We start from the raw sequence: 18,713 nt of genomic DNA on the forward strand, positions 1-18,713 counted from the left end.
CGCCAGGCCGCTTCTGGGGAAAGCGACGTGGTGGTGTCGGACTCCAACCGACTAAAACCTCCACGATAACCTTCCCGGCTGCGATCGAGAGAGGCCCGGGAACTGCTGTGGGCGTCGCAACGGGGCCTCCCCCGCGCGCCTAATACCACCGCTGATAGAGAGGTGTGTTGACCATTGTCACACCGCGCCTCGTCGCCGGAGCCGCCGTGCCAGGCAGCCCGGTTCCCCTACCGGACTCTGCTTGGCAGCCCCGAGGCGCTGAGCCGCCAAACGCCCAAGCCTGAACCCCATGGGGGGGGGGGGCGGCGGGCCCAGCGCGCTTCGCCAACGCCACACGGAGTCCCAGGCGATCACCCATCCAAGTACTATCCGTGCCCGGCGCTGCTTAACTTTCGTGATCTGACGGGAACGAGTGCACTCAGTGCGGCCAGGGCGTGGCGGTCATCATCTAGGTGTGTCGTAAGGCGGGGGAACAACTCTACTCTTGATGATTGTTCCTTGGTGCCTCTACCCTTCGTACGTGGCGGACAGATCACGACCTTTGGTTTGCGTCAGGTGGAAGACAACAGCTATTGACGACTGAATCTTTGCACCTGCCCCGCAGTTGTTCGCTCAAGATTGCGGTGAAGGATAAAAGCAAAATGTTTGCTTCTATTACTTGTGGTTTGTGACACTGTTGGCCTTTCAAGAGTTTTTCAGGCCTAGACCCTTTGAGGGCCCACTCAGCAGTGTCATAAATCCTTTTTTCTATAATTTTCTATCATTTTTAATAAAAAAACATCGAATATGACAAATTTGCTATCTGATGCATAAAAAAGGATTCGTAACTGATTTTCATTAATTATTCAACTTTTATTTGGTCGACTGAAGGGGCTAAATTTCTTCTACAATTCTAAGCTTTTGTAAGTACACGTTTCAGTTTCTCGAAAGTCTAAACGTGATTCCCGTTGAAGTTGCGAAGATCTAAAACTCGATATTCTACGATTGTGCTTACACAGTTCTGAACAAAAATATTTGCTCAATGCTGCGTGAACACGATATAGTGGAATTTTTTACCAAATTCGAAAGCGGCAATGATGATAAACATGTTTTTAAACACGCGGATAGTGGAGGGTAGCACTGGCAAGCGCGACAAAGCGAAGAAAACGAGGAGCGGGAAAGATCTTTCGTGTGAAGCTTTATTTTAGAAGCTGAATTTAAGAGCTTTAACTTCCCTACGTACTTGCAGTCGCGAGTTTGTAACGAACTTGTAACGCGTGTAAGTCAGCGACTTTATTACAATGCCGTGACTGCAGCGATGCGATCTTACCGTAGTTAAATAACCAGCCTAGCTAGTGCTTTCCTTAGGCGAATACTACATCCGATCTGGTAATCAGAAATTATTGTCGTTACTCGTTATCGTTCTACGTTTCTAAGAAAATTGCTGCACAATTAAGTGAGCTTTGCGTATCGTTTAAGCATCTTGTTATCTTAACACAGGATTCTGGCAATGAAACAGAAGACCTGATGGTACACGAAGTAATTTTGCGGGCTGGTTAATTTCGCGTGCGCCAGGACCGCGGAATTAATTTCGGATGTCTCTCACCTGTCGTGTCACAGTGTTCCTGTAGGTGATCCTTTTGCTTTGTACTGAAGCGTCCAATGACAATACACCTATTTAGTTACGCCGCAGTACGGGACTCTGTTCGTTTCTAGTTCGTAGCCAAAGGAGACATTGCGATACCGACTACGGGTTCACAGTTCATTGGTGTGGGCACACCTAGTCTCTTCGTTTACCATAATTTACGAGCATCGGTGTTGCAGCAATTATACGTACGTTAATTTCGTTCGTGTCCTCTTGTATGGCTATTTCGTGGATTAGATTAATAGTTTAGAGGATTACGAATAATTTAATTCCGATAATAATTAATAATAATAAAATAATAATTATTAAAATAATAATCTGGCAAATACACGCGAGATCATTTCCTAAATATTTCTTTAGAATCATCATAGAGATTGCTGACGGAAAGTTGTTATATATATGCTCATCGCTTTGGATCGAAACGTATATTCGAAGGATATATGTACTTCTTCCACAAGGAAGGAAAGGAACGGAAGAAATGGAAAGGAAAGGAGATCATTACTAGTACCTACCATCGCTCTTGCTTCTACTAAGATTCATGTAGGATTCGATGTAGGATTTTGATTTCATATTTTCTTGCTACCAAACTTTAAATCGATGTTGCATAGCTCAGTGAGACTTATCAAACATAAATAAGCTGTAGCACGTGTGAGATTTTTTACAAATTTTTGCTTCGGTTGAATCTACTTTGTAGAATATTTTCGCCGTTTCACGTTCCAAAAATGTCAAAATGATTTTTAATCTTGATCCTCTTTTAAGGAAGATGCGATTTTATTTTGCTCGAATGTGCCGTAATGTGAGACTATAGATCAAAATTAATTAACTTCATATAAGAGAATTCGATGAGCAATCGCATATCAATCGCGTCAGCGAAACATCGCACCGCATTGATAATAAGGTTCCGCAATTAGCGTTATTTTCATACGTTTGAGGTTTAATTATGGGTATCTCACCAGGTTAATACCGAGCCGTTTCCTGATACATATTTAATTCAACGTTGAGCACGGTGAACATCCCGCACCTGCACTTCCACTGCATTGCTGTATCGCTGCAGCTTTCTGTACAAATTACTCTCCGCGAGGATGTAAATGGTACCGACGTATTACGCGTAAATCATAAGCGTTGCCACTAAACTTGGTAAATAGTGTCCTATTCATTTATATTATAGTCAGGATGCGGCACCGTTGCTCCTTGGTCGTATGAGAAAACCACGCAAATAAAACATGAAAGTGCGAACTCTTAAAGTCGAATATTTCAACACGCAATGAGTATGGATCTCGTAACCTTAACCTGTGCATATAGTTCTACAAGGTGTTAAATATTTTTAAATTTCTTTTAAATATCACAGTCAAAATCCTATGCATATTCCGTAAAATAAAATTGCTTATAAAAAAGAAAAATAAGCCAAATGACATTTTTGTACAAACTTTTTTCATCGTTTAATGTATAGAATCAACTTTATAAATATTTCCCACATATTTTGCGAACCCTGCGTATGCAGACTATTTTATGCACATTTTGCTTAGTCACCACAACTGAATGGTATACTTAATCCCAGTAATGTTGTTTTCAATTAACAGGTAAGGATAAACGGTCGCGCGGCCAGAAAAATACTCGTTGCTCGCACTGCGCAAAAATAAGCGTTCTAAATGCGCTTACAGCAGTGGTCATCCGTTGCCAAACAAATTGTAGAAGGGTTAGAGGGTGGTGACTATAACAAAGGGCAGGACGGGCTGGAGAATATCGTTCTAAAGTGCCATGGATGCAATTTGCTAGCCACGAGGCACCCGCGCGCTATTTACTTCGAAACAATTTAGGTTCTGGCCATTGTGGCGCAGTTCGTATACGTCACTGTCAGACCAAAGCTATGTTGAATCCCGCTATCTACGGTCTTGGGAAATTTTTGCTCGTCCTAGTTTTTTCTCGCGTCATCTTCGCGAACTTTTTCCGTAAGACTGGTCTTCCGCCTATCATAAAACTTTTCTTTGTACTTTTATTGTATTTATTGCTTAGGATTTCTTCATATCCTTGAATTACGTTGATATCTCCAAAGCAATTTTCAATCGTCCTTGCAAATTTTTGAGTGATTTCAGTGTCTTGTGCGACTCGAATGAGACACGGCCTTGAATACTTTTAAACGTATAAAACTTTGCTTTAAGTTTTTAAGACATGTTTGATATGATTCTGAAATAACTTCTAAAAAATTTATTTTCGTAACTCCAAATTTCTCTTGGGATCCTTTCAATTGATCCTTATTATTTTTCGTTTTTTCTTCTTGTTTTTTATTCACTCACTCGTATCTGTTATATTCTTATGGTTTACTTTGTCTGACTGACTTCTGTGATTTATCATACTTGGTCGTTTACTCACATAATCGAAAATCAATCTTGAAATGGTCATTTCGTTGGCTGGAGGTGCAACTTCCTCTAATATTCCTTAGACGGATTGTGAGTGATAAGGTTGCGTGATTTCCCCCGATAGACTAATCTGTGCTTTACAATCTCATCGTTTTTATTTCTAACTTACGGCCGGGATGCAAGCTGATTTATATATGAGAGAAAGGAGAGCGGCTCGGCAAGATGTCCGACTGTCTAAGCATGCAACCAACGACTGGCAGAAAATCAATTTCGTCTTACGGAGCCTTTAAATATCGTTTCGTTTCTCCCATTATTTCTGCGTGGATCCTAGAGATTTTCGCTGCTCTAGAGATCTTTCAGTGGAAATAAGATCGTCGAAGTGGAACAACGACCGCGCAACGCTTTAAAAGAAGAAAAATAAAAAAGTTGTTCCAGGAATATACATTGATATCCTGAAAAATATTTTCCATGTCTATAAATCAATGTTTCGAAAGTATTTATTTTCGAACCGAAAATATCGGTTTTTCATTTTATTCTCTCTCTCTTTTTTTTGTTTTTCACTAAATAACGTTTACGGGGATTCGAACAGGGTACATATTGAATTTCACATACACTGTTTTTTCACTATACCGTGGGACCTCATTAAATTGCATTCACCCTGGTGGATAGGTAAATTGACAGGGCAATATTTATCAAGTTACGCTGTATTATTCTCTATTTCGACGACACCGTATTGATCGCGATACTAATAGTATCACACGATTCGAATAAATAACGGTTTCGAAATCGGTGATTTTCCCAACCTATTGTATTACAATTCTATGATCGAGAAAACTTCATTACAAATATATTCACGTTCGATACTCGATCGAAGTTATTGGAATAGCGTAAAAGATAATTGTTATTGATACACATAGGTGATAAAGTAGGTAATTTTTTACTAATTGTTCTGACCATTGAATTCGAAAAGTGTGGTCGTTATCCGACCCGTATGTATCATTGTGAAATCAAATGTATCGACCGAGTTTCCGTTGTTTGTTCGCAAACCAGGAAGAAGAGATACCGGAAAAAAGAACGGTTGGTATTGATCAGAATTCTGGATATTATAAATCAAACGATAAAGCGCGTGTTCACGTGATTTCATGGTGCCAATAATGACGACGTTTGATGAAACACTCGACGTGTGACGTATGGTTTTATAACATTGATTTTCCTCGAACACGCGATTATAATCTTGACGGCAAACGATTAAGATTTGTTCCCGTTAAAGGGACGAAGAATGTAATAAATAAATGGAATTCTCCGTAATTCGAATCGAGCGTGTAAATTTTTCGTAGAAATTTAAACGTGTATCACGGCGTAAAACTATTTCATTTACACAGATTAAACATTATTGCCATAAAAAGAGAAACATTCTGATATTCACATTTTGCGCTTTCTTTTTGTATTGCATTGTTCATCAGGAATACAGCACGGCGTTTATCTAGACGCTCAAGTATTCAGATTCAGGTACGCTGATAAACCTTTCCGACGATTACGCTTCTCATTCGGCGATGCCTGAAATCTATGCTAATTCGCGGGGATAAAATATTTGCTTTGGCCTGCGCGTGTACAGAGTCCACTTCGGAACTCGTGGCTGTACAATACCACCGGTTGATTTATGCCGCGCGCCTGACTCAGTAGGGACAAATTCTACGCTCGCCATCGTGTGTTACAGTTGTGTTCGGTGAAATTTTATGGATTACGCTGCCCTGTAACTACCTGTCCGATCGCGAAGGTAAGATCGATGCGTTACACCATCTCGTAAACTTCCAGATCTGAATAAAAAATTGGTGATACGGACATACCCGTGTGTGGCCGGTTTTTCTTCAAAACATATTTCATAGCATGGCGTATTACACAGCAAAAATATTCATCTTATCTATGTATAACTTAACAACGTCGCATTTAATATAAATAGCTATAAAACATAATTATACGTAATATTTAGGAGGATTAAAGAAATATTAAATTTAATAGATATTAATGTTGAGGTTTTGAATGGAAAATGGTCTCTGGTAAGTTTCTTGAACGTCCATGCAAAACGTCTATGGAGAATGTCTATGAAGTTGAGAAGATCCTGCAAGCTCTGCTTCCGACTTTGCTGCATTTACTTGGTGGTTTGGGCTGCCCTTCGACCCCTTCCCGTCTGCTCTGTTAGCCGTATAGATCGCTGTATTCATTATTCTGGCGCTAAATCGTTTGTGAATAATGGCCTCCATGAATCTTTTCTCGGTCCGTGGCTGCAGCGAGAAACTCGTGTGCCACGTAAGTCCTCTCGCACTTAAGAAGCACCTAAATAACATAGACGATGAAGATTTCTTTCCACACCAAAAGATTACGATATTCTTTATGAAACCAAAATTAAACGTAACTCGGAAGTATTTATTTTTTCAATTGTAAGCTTATTGAATCACAAGGAATAAAATTACGCGCGATTCATCATAAAATTGCGTAACTTTTAATTTTGCATAACTTTACGGAAATATTATATTTCTATGCTTTTACCCTACTTGTATGTATCGTGGTATTTGATGTATCTCTCAAACATTCTATCGGTATCGTTTATTCCGTTTATATCCCTGAGTCGATGTCGACGGTATAAACGCAGATAACCGAGAAACGCCAAGCAATCGCTTTGTCGTCGAGAATAGAACGGGTGAGTTTTGATCCGGTAGGAGATATAATCGTGGATGCTCGGCGGAAGTCACGTGATTATGTCTGCGGAGAATCGAAAGTTTCTTTTTTTGGAACGCCCCTGGCATATGCGTGAAACTGACGCGAATAGTCAGCCTCCATTGTTGCCGAGGTTCTTTGTAACGGATACAAAAGGCATCCGGATAAAGTACTCGATACACTTGGTTCGCTCGATCCAAAATCAAGAGGGAAAACTAAGAATTGTAGCGGGCAATCGTTTCTCCGTTGAATTAATTGTCTTCGAGTAATCCCTTGGTCAGTCGATAGGGAGACACTTCCCAAGAGATATTCGATTCTTCGCTTCAGATGTTTTCAATGCGTTTGTCCTGTCTTGCAACAGACACAGTATAGAAATAAGATATACTCGATAGTAGCGTTCGAAGCGTTTGAAGTGGTTTGCAACGATGGAAAAATTTTTAGTAGAGATAAAACAATCGAAGATTTTTATTTTGTGAAAAAATATTGCTTTCGTTAAGGTAGCAGCAGAAATGTGTTAACAAATTTATAGGAAACATAAAGAGAAAAGGAAGAGACACGAAGCCGTATATTGAATATAGAATATCGAGAGAAATTCCAGGTCTATGAATATGTTCGTCGCGAAGAATGAAAATAAGTAAAGTACTAGGTGGAATGATTTTTCCCCGTTCCCCGCCTTGTGTACCTTTTTCTGATACAATTTTATGCAAGTGGTGGTAGAGATAAGCGCGAAAAACAGAATAACGTTCTCCTCCGTAACGGTGCGACAGAAAAAACGAAGAAGAAAGAACAACAAGATTGAATCTGTAAATTGTAGTATAATTCAAATGAATTCTCGTTTATAGCGAAAGATTATTTTATGATGCTACAAATATGCACTAAGAACGTCTTTAATATAAATGCAACAGCGTATACATAATGTTCTATTCTAAATATAAAATGGAATTAATATCGTGAGTGACACGAGTAACACCCTGTGACGAATACCAACCTACGATATGGTTCCAGATCCATGTAAAATAACGATAAAACGTACAATAACATTTTGACGCTATATCTGAGATTTACTAGCTTTCCAATCTGGCAAATTCTTTGGTTATAAATTTAAAAGAAATACGGTTCAACTATATCCCGTGGATACGCGTCGGAAGCCTTCTGTCTAAGGCTAGCGTTGCTGATCTCTTAAGCCCTCAAGGCTGTAACACGTTCGCCAATCTCTGGACTGTTTTCTTTCGTTACTTCTTCGCTGCATTACCCAAGTATATGTTGGAGAAAATAACTGAATACGTCCGTAAATAAAAGACTTAATTCTTCGATTACGATCGGAAGAATCCGAGCGTTGAACTTTATGACCGTAGAGCCTGTCTTGGACCATGTGGAAATCTTCGAAACTCGAACTCGAAGTTTCTGGGGCCGTGGGACCAGCCACGAATCACTCTGGAATCTTGACATCCCTAACTTCAACGCCCTGGTTGGTCCGTCGATCTTGTGGCTGTTCGAAGTGTCTTCCAAGGCTTCGGGTTAGTTGTAGCTGGTCTCATGACATTGAGACTCGTTCTGTTAGTTCCACAACTTTATGGATCACAACTGAGGATTCACACTTGTTGATGTTTCTTTTTGTTTTATAGGTTCCACATTGTTTGCGTTGTATATAATCACATTTAGTTTGTTTGTACGCGCTTAATGAACGTCATTGCGCAATTATCGCGTTATCTTGATTAGGAACCGTCGGTATTGAATTAAAAAAAAATGGAAGTTTTTTGTATCTCTCATATTGTTTGAAAGCATCATCTAGCGAGTTATATATATACATATTACTGTTGGCACGTTCTGTTTATTTAAGAATATCTGATCTAAAATTTACAATGATTTTTGTTCAAATGTCGTAAGTTCTTTATCATTTCTAATCTCATCGTAGAATTTAAAAGAAGATTATTCTCTAAATTTCTTATGTCGAATGTATAGCGACAAATTTAACCTTTCACACAGCCAATGATTTTCTTTTTATTCGGGATATTTCCCACTTGCCAGAAGTTGGTGGCACGCCAGGAAGATGGAAATTACGTGCTTGCGACATTCGTTATACACTGCGATTGGCTGGGATAAAGAATGAGGCGACCCAGACTTCTTTCATTCCAGCTTCCTTCCCGACTCGTTCTCTTCCTTCCAGTTTTCTCCGTTTAATCCATGCGCGACAAGAACCGCGTGCATGCCAGCAGAACTATGAAAAAAATGGCAATGCGGATGAATAGCGCGTTCTCATACGTCGAATCCGGCATCTTGCGGTTTGCTTCCCTTCGTTGCACAGTCAACGTTTGGCACTGAATCCCCGCCGTTCGCCACACGTAAATATTTTATGCCTTCGAACAATCCTCGATTAACCGTATCGCGTGAGATTTTCGACGCGTTGGCAACCGTCAAAACTAGTTGCAATGACGAATTTAGCGTGGAATTTGATGTAACGTAAAAGTTCTACCGAACGTAAAATACAATGCTTCGAATACGATTCGCGACATTTCGAAACTGATTGGATACTACCTCACTGAAAAATAATTTTAATATTAATTACGACGTATGAAATAGCTGCGTTTCGTCGCGTATGCAATTAATCATTTTTATATTTTATAAAGACACCACGAGATAAAACGAGAATATTCGCATTATCGTACTTTATCCTATGCTCTTAACTGATTAATTATTTTTCCCATCTACCCACCTACCACCATTTCTTATGCAACCAAAGCTAATTCTGTCTATGATTCAAGACAGACGTTCTAAACAACATCGCGTTTACGCTCTTGCTTTCTATATTTTCTTTTACTGTGTAATCCACTAAACGTCGTGCCCGCTAGAGAACGGTAATCTTCACGACCTATGAAAACCTGCATTACTTTTCGCCCTATTCTGATACGTCAGGGAAATCGCTTATTTCTTTGGATAACTCAGGGGTATTGTTTCCTGGATTTTCTCCTGAAAGATACCTGAAAAAGAGAAAAAAAAAGAAAGATAGGGCAATGTACGTTGCATTTTCCGCTCATCTTGCCTCGTTTCTAACCGCTTTTTCGAGGCCCCAATCCCCTAGTCTCGTTCCCGTTTCGGAGTATCTCGTTTCACGCGATCTATTCCTTTCTCCCTTCGGCGTATTTCACCTCTTCTATGGAATCTCTCGAGGTAGATACTTCTACCTAATCTGGAGTTCCGAGTCTGTGGATCGATGAAGAGGGACGGCGGCTTTAGCGGCGGGCCTTGAGTCCGTCTTTCGAGGGTTTCATTCAAAGATTTCGACAACCTCAACTGCTGACCGAAATAGCGAAGGTAAGCTACCTGGAAATGGCGACACGAGTACAACGGCGAAAGGATTTGGACGTACCTTGCCGGATAAAGACACTGCTTTCCCGAGCTTTCCTGGCGCAAAGAGAGATTTGTGATGTGCACGGGAAAAGGGGTAAAGTCGAGCACGAGTGCATAGCATAGGAGTGGCGAGCAGAAGTCGATAAAAAAGGACGGAGAAAGCAATGTGGAAGAACGGTTGAAGATAATCAGGTAAAGTGTGGTGCGACGTACGAATATAATGGGACGAGTTGGGAACGAAGTTGGCGCTCGGATTTTTCGAGTGGAAATTTGACCATGGAGGCGTCGACCGAAACGATCTTATCTTTTGGAATTCTTCGAGGTGCAGAGTTTTCACGAAATCGAGAAAGAAGGAGAAAACTTCCAGTAAGGGGTTGCTTGGGGAAGAAACGATATCGGTATCGGGCGAAAAGCGGTTCTGGAAACGTTGAAATATTCAGAGCATTCGGGAGAAATAATTCGGGAAGAATCTGCGCGAGTGAAATATAAACGAGTGCCGGAGAGATATTATTTTCATGATATTTCGAATTTCTGATAGTGGTAGCGCCGAAAACTGGTGAACGCGTATAAAAATAAGATTTTATCGTAATACGACGTTAATCGAGTGAAATTGGTGTTTTTTGAGAAACATGCGACAGCTGCAAGAAAGAAATTGTCTGTAGATAATCGGATTGGAAGCTTCATCGACGAGATGTCGATTTATCGAACTTTTTGCCTTTGAGCAAAATTTGACGGGATTTGATCGAATTAGGGAATTAGAAAGTGAAACGAGAAAAGAAAAACTACTGAAAAAGTTGAAAGAGACGTCGATCGTTAAAAATCTAGAGTGCAGTCTCAGCATCACTCAGTATTCGTTTCAACGTTATAACCTGTCTACGTTTTACGACCTGCTCTGTTCATTGAGCGTAAAATTTTCTCGTTGTGTCGTCATCTGTGGCTAAAATACACGAATACATTTAAATAGGATATACACGTAACTTAAAATATGTAGCTATTATTACGAATGAAAACATTGTAATTTTTAAAACATTGCTTAAAAATATTTAACTTTGTCGTGCAAATATTGAAATATTAGGTGGTCGCAAAAGTTTCATTCGTTTTATAAGGAAATAGTAGATGCACAACATTGTTTGTTTTATATTATTTTATTGAATTATGTATGGTCCATTTTGTTCTATTGGAACATACATAATGAATCATACATAATTCAATAAAATAATGTAAAACGAAAGATGTCGAACATCTATTATTTCCTTATAAAACAAAAGAAACTCTTGGGACAATCTAACTTAAGCTACATATCCTGCACAAATTTAACTTGCGATTTATGCCAAAAATTCTCGTTATCTTGCAAATATTTTACGTTTTTCACATCGTTATCGAATATTCCATTTGGTTGCATTATAAAACTGACGTTTCCTTTTTTATAATAAAGAGTGTCGCGTATGTATATATGTAGCAATTTGTTTGGTTCGGTTCGTTTCACTTTAACTAGGAAGAAATTATACTTGAAAATTCGAGCTATTCGCTATATTGGTATTCGAGTCGAGCATTCGATCAGAGTATAATGGATTGTTACCAATCATCAAATCAATGTGAAAGTTGGGCGTTGTTTGGTCTGGTAGGCCCACAAAACTTTGTAATTTTTCCGGTAGTCAGGAGGAGGAAAACGTCTCTAGGTAGCCACACGTGTAACGAAACTTAAGATACCACTTTGCTCGACGTTTCCCCGTGATGTCAAGAGAATTTTCTTGCTGGAAAGTCGCGCGTGAAGCATACGAATTTCCTGGGTTTATAAAAAATTCATGTTGACGTTTTTTAGAAGTTAGCGTCGAGAATAACGGGAAATTTTTCACACGCGGACGTACAAATGTGCGAAAAAATGTATTCGGTTTTACTTTTATTTTCGTTGCCGCGATCCTTCCCACCCGTTTTCACGGCAACTCTCGGTACAGTTCTTCTTCAAATAATCAGCGAACTGATCTTTTTAGTAAACGAGCGGATTCCTGGCGAGGTTCATCGAGATACGAATGCTTTTGCCGAGTCACGGAGAAGATTTGAGAAAATCGAGATTAAACGTTGTTCCATCGACGTCGAGCGCAAGTCGTTAATTATCCTGACGTATTATCGACGGTTCTCGAACGGAGTGTGTTCTGTAAAATTGTCCCGTACCAGTTTGCGCATTAACTTGGAACACGCTACGATTCTGTTCGATAAGCTTGTAATGATACCTTGGTCTGTTCGCCGTTAGGTATCTTTCATAATGGGATTTAACTTTACTATTATCATCGCCCTTTTATTCAGTGATAATGGGTGCACTCCATTAAGGTAGATTAAATTTTTCAATGAAATCGGAGACTTGGAAAGCACGTCGAATCTATCTCTGCCTCTTCTTATCGTTCCAAATGCGTTCGAACGACGCATTTGCGAAATCACATGTAAACGCGGTAGGCGCATGAGGCGTAGGAAACCATTTTAGGCGATACCGTGATGAAGAGCAGTCTCCGGCGACGATTAAGGCACGAGAATCCTTGAAATTCAATGCCGCTTTTACCGCGCATTCGGAACTCGTTCGAAAGATGTAAAGCCTTCCTCGTTCGAGCAGCCGCAATAATAATGACGATGCCATTCGTTTCTTGTCGGACATTTTTTGAGTCACCCTCAGAAAATCGATCAATTAGAGTCAGTTCGTTATTACGACTCTGTATAATTTGGCTATATCTCAGTTACAGTGGTGCCATTATCATAAATGTATTAGGAACATTGTATAGCTTCGCTGGATATGAGTAAACTACTGTGTTCTACTTGGACGTCTGACTAACAAGGGCGTTTCTACTTAAAACGTTTCTCGCCGCTCTTTAGCTAATCGTTCCGTAGAAGTCGGATTCAAACAAATCTGAATTAATTTACTTTGACGCATAGAGAATCTCCAACGTTTCTACTTGAAAGTGCTCGTTTAGAAGGTCGAAATTTCTTAGGGAACGTTGAACAAAATTTAACAAGAGCCGCATCCACAAGTATCTCGCAAATTCGTTTTAGCGCACTTATCTAAATTCTCTCTGGGGAAAGATTCGGCAAGATCTCCGCAAAGAGATAAATAAGTTTGCAAGCTGAAACTCACAGGGGTTCCAGGGATGGTCAGAGACGTCTCCTAGTTACCGGATAAACTAAAGTAAACCAGTCACGTTTTTTTACAAAGTTTCTTCTCTTTCCTATTTTTTTCGGTGTTGTCTATTTTATTATTCGTGTTTTATTCTCATACTGCTCGTTCTTCTATCCGACGTACCATTGTAATAGCATTTGCACATTATTCATGTTTCAAACGATCTTTTCCAGCATTGTAAAACTAACATGCACGCGGTAAACTTATTGCATAATTTATTATATAATCTTATAGCTAATGATGTTTGATGTAGAATAAAATACAAACGATTATATTATAGCAACAATTATCAGATAATAGGCTAGCTACGTTTACGGCGATTCCAATAATTTTACGGTGATTATCACAGTTGTATTCAATGAAGTACTCTTACAATTAGCTTTTCCAACTTTATATTCGTCCAAATAGTCGAGATTCAATTTATACATCTTCGTACTTCCTTCCCCATTAAATTTTCACGGTTGTGTTTTCACGTTTGAAGCATAAAAGCAGTACGTTCAAAGGCTGCTTTGTTACCGTTCGACGTAATCCGCGCAGTTGTTGACGAACGTAGTTAATAAATCGTAATCGGCACAAAGCAGTCGACAGGTCGTGCGTATACTGCTTTAAAAGCTCTCCAAACACCCCAGATTGAGGAACGATCCGTGAGATTGTTCACGGGATTAAATTAAGCGTTTTAAAAATGTGCTCGCGCTAGATTTAGGGCCAAGTATATTTTCTCGTTGAACCGAACTCGATGGAAATTCGAGGGTTAATTTATAGCGGACCATTTTTCGTTGGCCGGCTGGCGAATTATGATCGTAGGTTCTTATAAATTTAATCTTCCAGACTTATCGCTATCTTTTAATGCAGGGACTATAGAGATCTACGAACGTCGATATATACCAGCGGGAAGGGACTTTCAATGATAAGAAGGGGCAACCGCGCTGAAAACATTTAAACGTGGCCGTAGAAAAACTTCTGAAAGCGAAGTTCGAGAAACGAGAGTAACTAAGCGCGCATCGAAGAAGATTATCGAACGTTTCTAAGAATTTTTAAATTGGATGCTGGAATTTCGTGAGCGAAGAGCGTAACTGCGGTAACAGTCGTAAATAAATACGTGGAAGATGAATAATTCTAGATATAGGATCCAGTTATAAATATAGATGTTGAAAGAGGTGAATGACGTGAAACCGCGACGCGAAAAGATACCAACGCATTTCGGGTTATGATATGTGCTCTTTCTGAAATCTGGATACGGAGTGGCCGCGTTTGGTGTATAGGGTTGAGTAGACTCTTGGCCCAAGGGCTTCGAGTGATTTCGTAGCCAGGCCGAAAGTTAAACGTGTTTCTCAAATCCACAGACGCCGTCGAAACACGACCATCCGCAGTTCTATTGAGATTTCTCTTTGAAATACATACGCTATTTATATAATTCGTACTCGCTTACGTAACGAACAATTTTTTACCGGTGCAGTTTTGCTTGAACGAAACGAATTCTTGCCTTAATTAATTTTTTTCATTTTTACGGTAACAAATAATTGCAAAGCAGGGACGTGAGAAATTTATCGAACAAAATTCTTACTGAGAACCTTGGTACCTTTTAGGGTATTGTTTTCCCCGTAGCGAGCAACACTGCCCGCAAACGGGACTAAAAGACATTGTATTACCGTAGAATTACCGTCTGTTAAACGAGTGCTCGAGAGTTCTAGAGACAAGCAAAGCTCTCGAGGTGCAAGTGGCAAACCGTGGAGTCTCTTCAGCCTGCATCCAGCAGAGAACGACGCTGCTTTCATCGGTTCAGAGCTCGCTAAAGTCGCCAAACCTTTCTTTTTCGCCGTCGTATCAGCCTGGTCCAGTCTTTTCATTTCTTGTGATCTGCGTCATTTTCGAGTAACGTTACGGCGATCTGCCAAGCTTATTTCGCAAGCTCTGTAACTCTCCATTCTCTGATAGCTCTTCCCTGCAAGCTGAAGAAATTAGATTCTAGGTAGCGCGGAAGGAAGGGAGGATCGGTATTGAAATGTTTCCTTTGCTCAGATATCAACAATTGACTAAATTTTCCTCGTATACGTGTTTTCAAATTTTATTTATTTTCTTGGAAGTATTCTTTTTCTCGAAGCAATGGATGAAATCTTTTCTCTTCTTCAAAATACTGAAATTTGTGTCTTTGTCAAACGAAAATATCCGCGTTTGTTCCACGGATACTGAATTTTTGTTAACAGTAGGTACGAGTAAACAGTTGAACACTTTCATTTTCGAAACGTATGAATGGGAAACATAATTTTTCTTCGATGGTTCATTGAAAGAAGCAAAGAGAATATTGGGCATTTGTTTACGGAATATCAAATTAGAAGCCCGTGAAGCCTTCGTTGTAATACTATCTTCTTCATCTGCGATTATTATAGATACTTTATTCGTCGATCGTATCACTGCAAAAGTTATTGTTCATTTAATGACCTCTTCAACAGTCAGCGGCATTTGTTTCCCTTGATTCCCAATGGCAAATGCACCGTAATTATTCTCGGTGGGCATGGCTCGGGCAATGGCTGACAGGTTAGTGCTTTACCTGGCATTTGTTGTGTTTTTGAACCCTTTGCTATTACGTCGATCGATCGTAACCACTGTTTAACGCATTACCGCTGTACTGCTATGTATTCGATATTTAGAAAAATAAAATATAAAAGCTATTCTCATATTTGAAAAGACATTTGGACAGTTACATAGTGTAGCAAATATAATTGTATTATTCGTGGGTATGTTATGCATATTCATAGATCGCAATGATAGTACACAGTCGATTAATATTCAATCTGTACAGACCTACGGTGTGTAGTCGCTGCGTAATCAATCTCTATTGATGATTATATAGATAACGTTTAAGCGTACAATATCTTTAATTATTATCATTTTGTATCTGGCTAACTTATTCCGCTGTGTACACGATCACGTGTAAAGATAAATCCTATTAACAAATTATAGAAACATGTTTATATCTTGTTTACATGAATTTCCGAAGTTCGATTTTGTCAATTTGCATCAGCATTTCAAGCGGCGCCGATTGCGTAAAAATTGCAAACTATAGGAAAAAGGAAGAAAAAAAGGACAAGCTGACCTTCATCTGTATTTTCAAAGCGCGTGGTTTCTGCTTTCCAGTAAAAAATTTTGCCGAAAAAATAGCAATAGCGCGCACCGCTCGCAATGTTTCCCATGAAAATTGAAAAACAGTCAACACTGAAGGTTGTAAAGTAGAAGTTCGCAGGATGAGTAATTAAGCGAATCGAGTTTCGAATTTTCATGGTTTAGAATTTGTCTGTTCAAACAGCTTTCGATGATGTAGGGCGAAGGATTTTCGCGATCGAGTTTGACGTAGGAATCTCCAGAGGGTTCGGGCATATTTCATCTTTCACGGTATATAGACGATGCACGCGAGGAGAAAGTCTAAAAGGCAAAAGAAGGAGAAAAGTTACGAGAGTTAAAGGAATATCCTCATAGGCCCTGTAACATGTTCTCCGACCACTTTCCGCTAGGGTAATCATATATGTAGCCTGCGAGGTATACAGGCCACGGGATGGACATATCGAGACTAACGGGCGATTTGTTCGGCCTTTCCCAAATATTACCTCATTTCTTGCACTTGCTCATTTTCTATACGTAATGCAGGTAAAAATATACAATGCAAGTAAGAGAATATATCCATTTGTTCTTTATTCTTTTATGTAGGGGAACCTATTACTTGCTTTTACTTTATTGTTTTTTATTTGTTTCAACGCGGCAACGATAAAGCATTCCGATCGCATTTCATATTGACTGTACCTATATGAAATAATTACATTACGATGTAAAAACGTAAAATATATTTCAAATAACGTTAAATAAACAACGCAGTAACAGCAATTAGAAGCTCTTCAATATGTTTTCAGATTTTTATACCAATATTTCAATTCATTTAAAAAAATACAGCGATGTAAAAAACACGATTAATTTTTTCTCTCCGCTACCTTAAAAAGCTGCTGCTAACAAATCATTATTCGCGTTAAAAATGCCTGGTCGATAAAGTATTGATGGTATGGAAATTCTCTGAAAGAGGATAATTTATTCCTCTTCTTCTAATCGTTTAAATAGTTGGCTGAAGATTAAACGAAGTTACGAGCCACTGTAAGATGCTCTTCCTAATTTATGCGGATGGTATAGTTTACGAAAACAACGTGGAAAACTGGATCAGAGAAACGCAAGAAAAAATAGAAGACTGGAAAGTGATGTCGATATACCTGAACGAAGACATCGAGACGCAAGACTGTTATGGCTATTATTTCTCAAGCAATCTCTTGTGAATGCTCGGTTCTATTTACTTCCTGCAACTTTATTTCATTCGGATAAATATTCGGGCGAAGACCGCCGTGCACGCATCTGCGCTGCTTCCTCGCATTTTTTTAAAGCAGTCGTTATTTTTATTTTATCATAAAAATGATTAAACATATTCATCGAGCTTCGATAACAAAGAATTTCATATTACACAGGTGGAAACGATGCGAAAAAAATTCATATTGTACGCGTTGCACAATTGAAATACGTAAAATATATTAAACATATTTATTAAATCGACAAATTATAGAATGATATAAGGGGATTATAACATGATTAATAACGAGAAAGACAAAGCTGGCCGTTCAGCTTGTTGACACAAAGTAATCCAACGATTCGCACAAATAAATCTCCGAAGTACGACATTCACGGTATGATCGACAGTGGTTTTCGCTCGATATACTTTATCGGTGAAAACAAAAGGTATTTGAATTTTTCGTCCTACTCTGTGCGCAACGAGAAACCGGCTCGACTTTGCGCTCGATCGTGTTATTTGGATTAATTCGTGGGTTTTGTTGGATGTATGCTTTGCAACTGAGTTTCTGTATGAATGTTTTTTTGCTTCGATTGTTCAAAACGTAAAACAGTCGCGAGCTGCCACGAAGAGTATTATGATACCACGTACCAGAGGCATGGTCTATCGCAATGCAACATTGTGTACAGTTAACCACAAGTATCATTGATCCAACGGAAGCTGTATAGGTTGCTTCAAAGCGATCGCTGGAAGTCGGCGCTACGAGAGAATTTAGGTTACAGACCTAGCGGTTCGTTCCCCTTCCTATGTTCGTTCCATTGACTATCCGCGACTTGGCGACCAACCAATTCCTGCGTTTTCGTGACATACTACTAGCCTACATTTTGTCGGGTCGATGCGGTGCATCGAACTTCACCGTCGCTAGAACGTCCCGGCGCGTCGCGATAGTCCACCGATTCCTTTTGTTTAAATATTTCAATGAACCCGCCAGGGAGACAGAGTACGACCGCTACTTTCTCGCGTTATCATCCTGTTCTTTGAAATTCCCTTCCCAAACCTCTTTTCACTAGATATCTTCCTAGATTCATCGCGCTCCACTCGCTGACTGTTCGGAGAAGTTTATTAGGCGAACTTCTTTCTTGGTATCTCTGCGATATAATATTCGACTTCACGAACGAAGAAAGGAGA

General features: G+C 39.5%; 1 protein-coding gene and 1 pseudogene across 5 annotated transcripts in view; one reads left to right on the top strand and one right to left on the bottom strand.

Annotated features, from left to right (window-relative positions):
* LOC117208256 (disks large 1 tumor suppressor protein) overlaps window positions 1-18,713 on the top strand; it is a 526,768-nt gene that overhangs the window by 20,437 nt on the left and 487,618 nt on the right. The window lies entirely within an intron of this gene.
* On the bottom strand, window positions 322-440 carry LOC117208302 (annotated as a pseudogene).

Source organism: Bombus bifarius, unplaced genomic scaffold, assembly GCF_011952205.1.
Source record: "Bombus bifarius isolate JDL3187 unplaced genomic scaffold, Bbif_JDL3187 scf7180000008058, whole genome shotgun sequence".
In the NCBI taxonomy this organism is placed as follows: domain Eukaryota; kingdom Metazoa; phylum Arthropoda; class Insecta; order Hymenoptera; family Apidae; genus Bombus; species Bombus bifarius.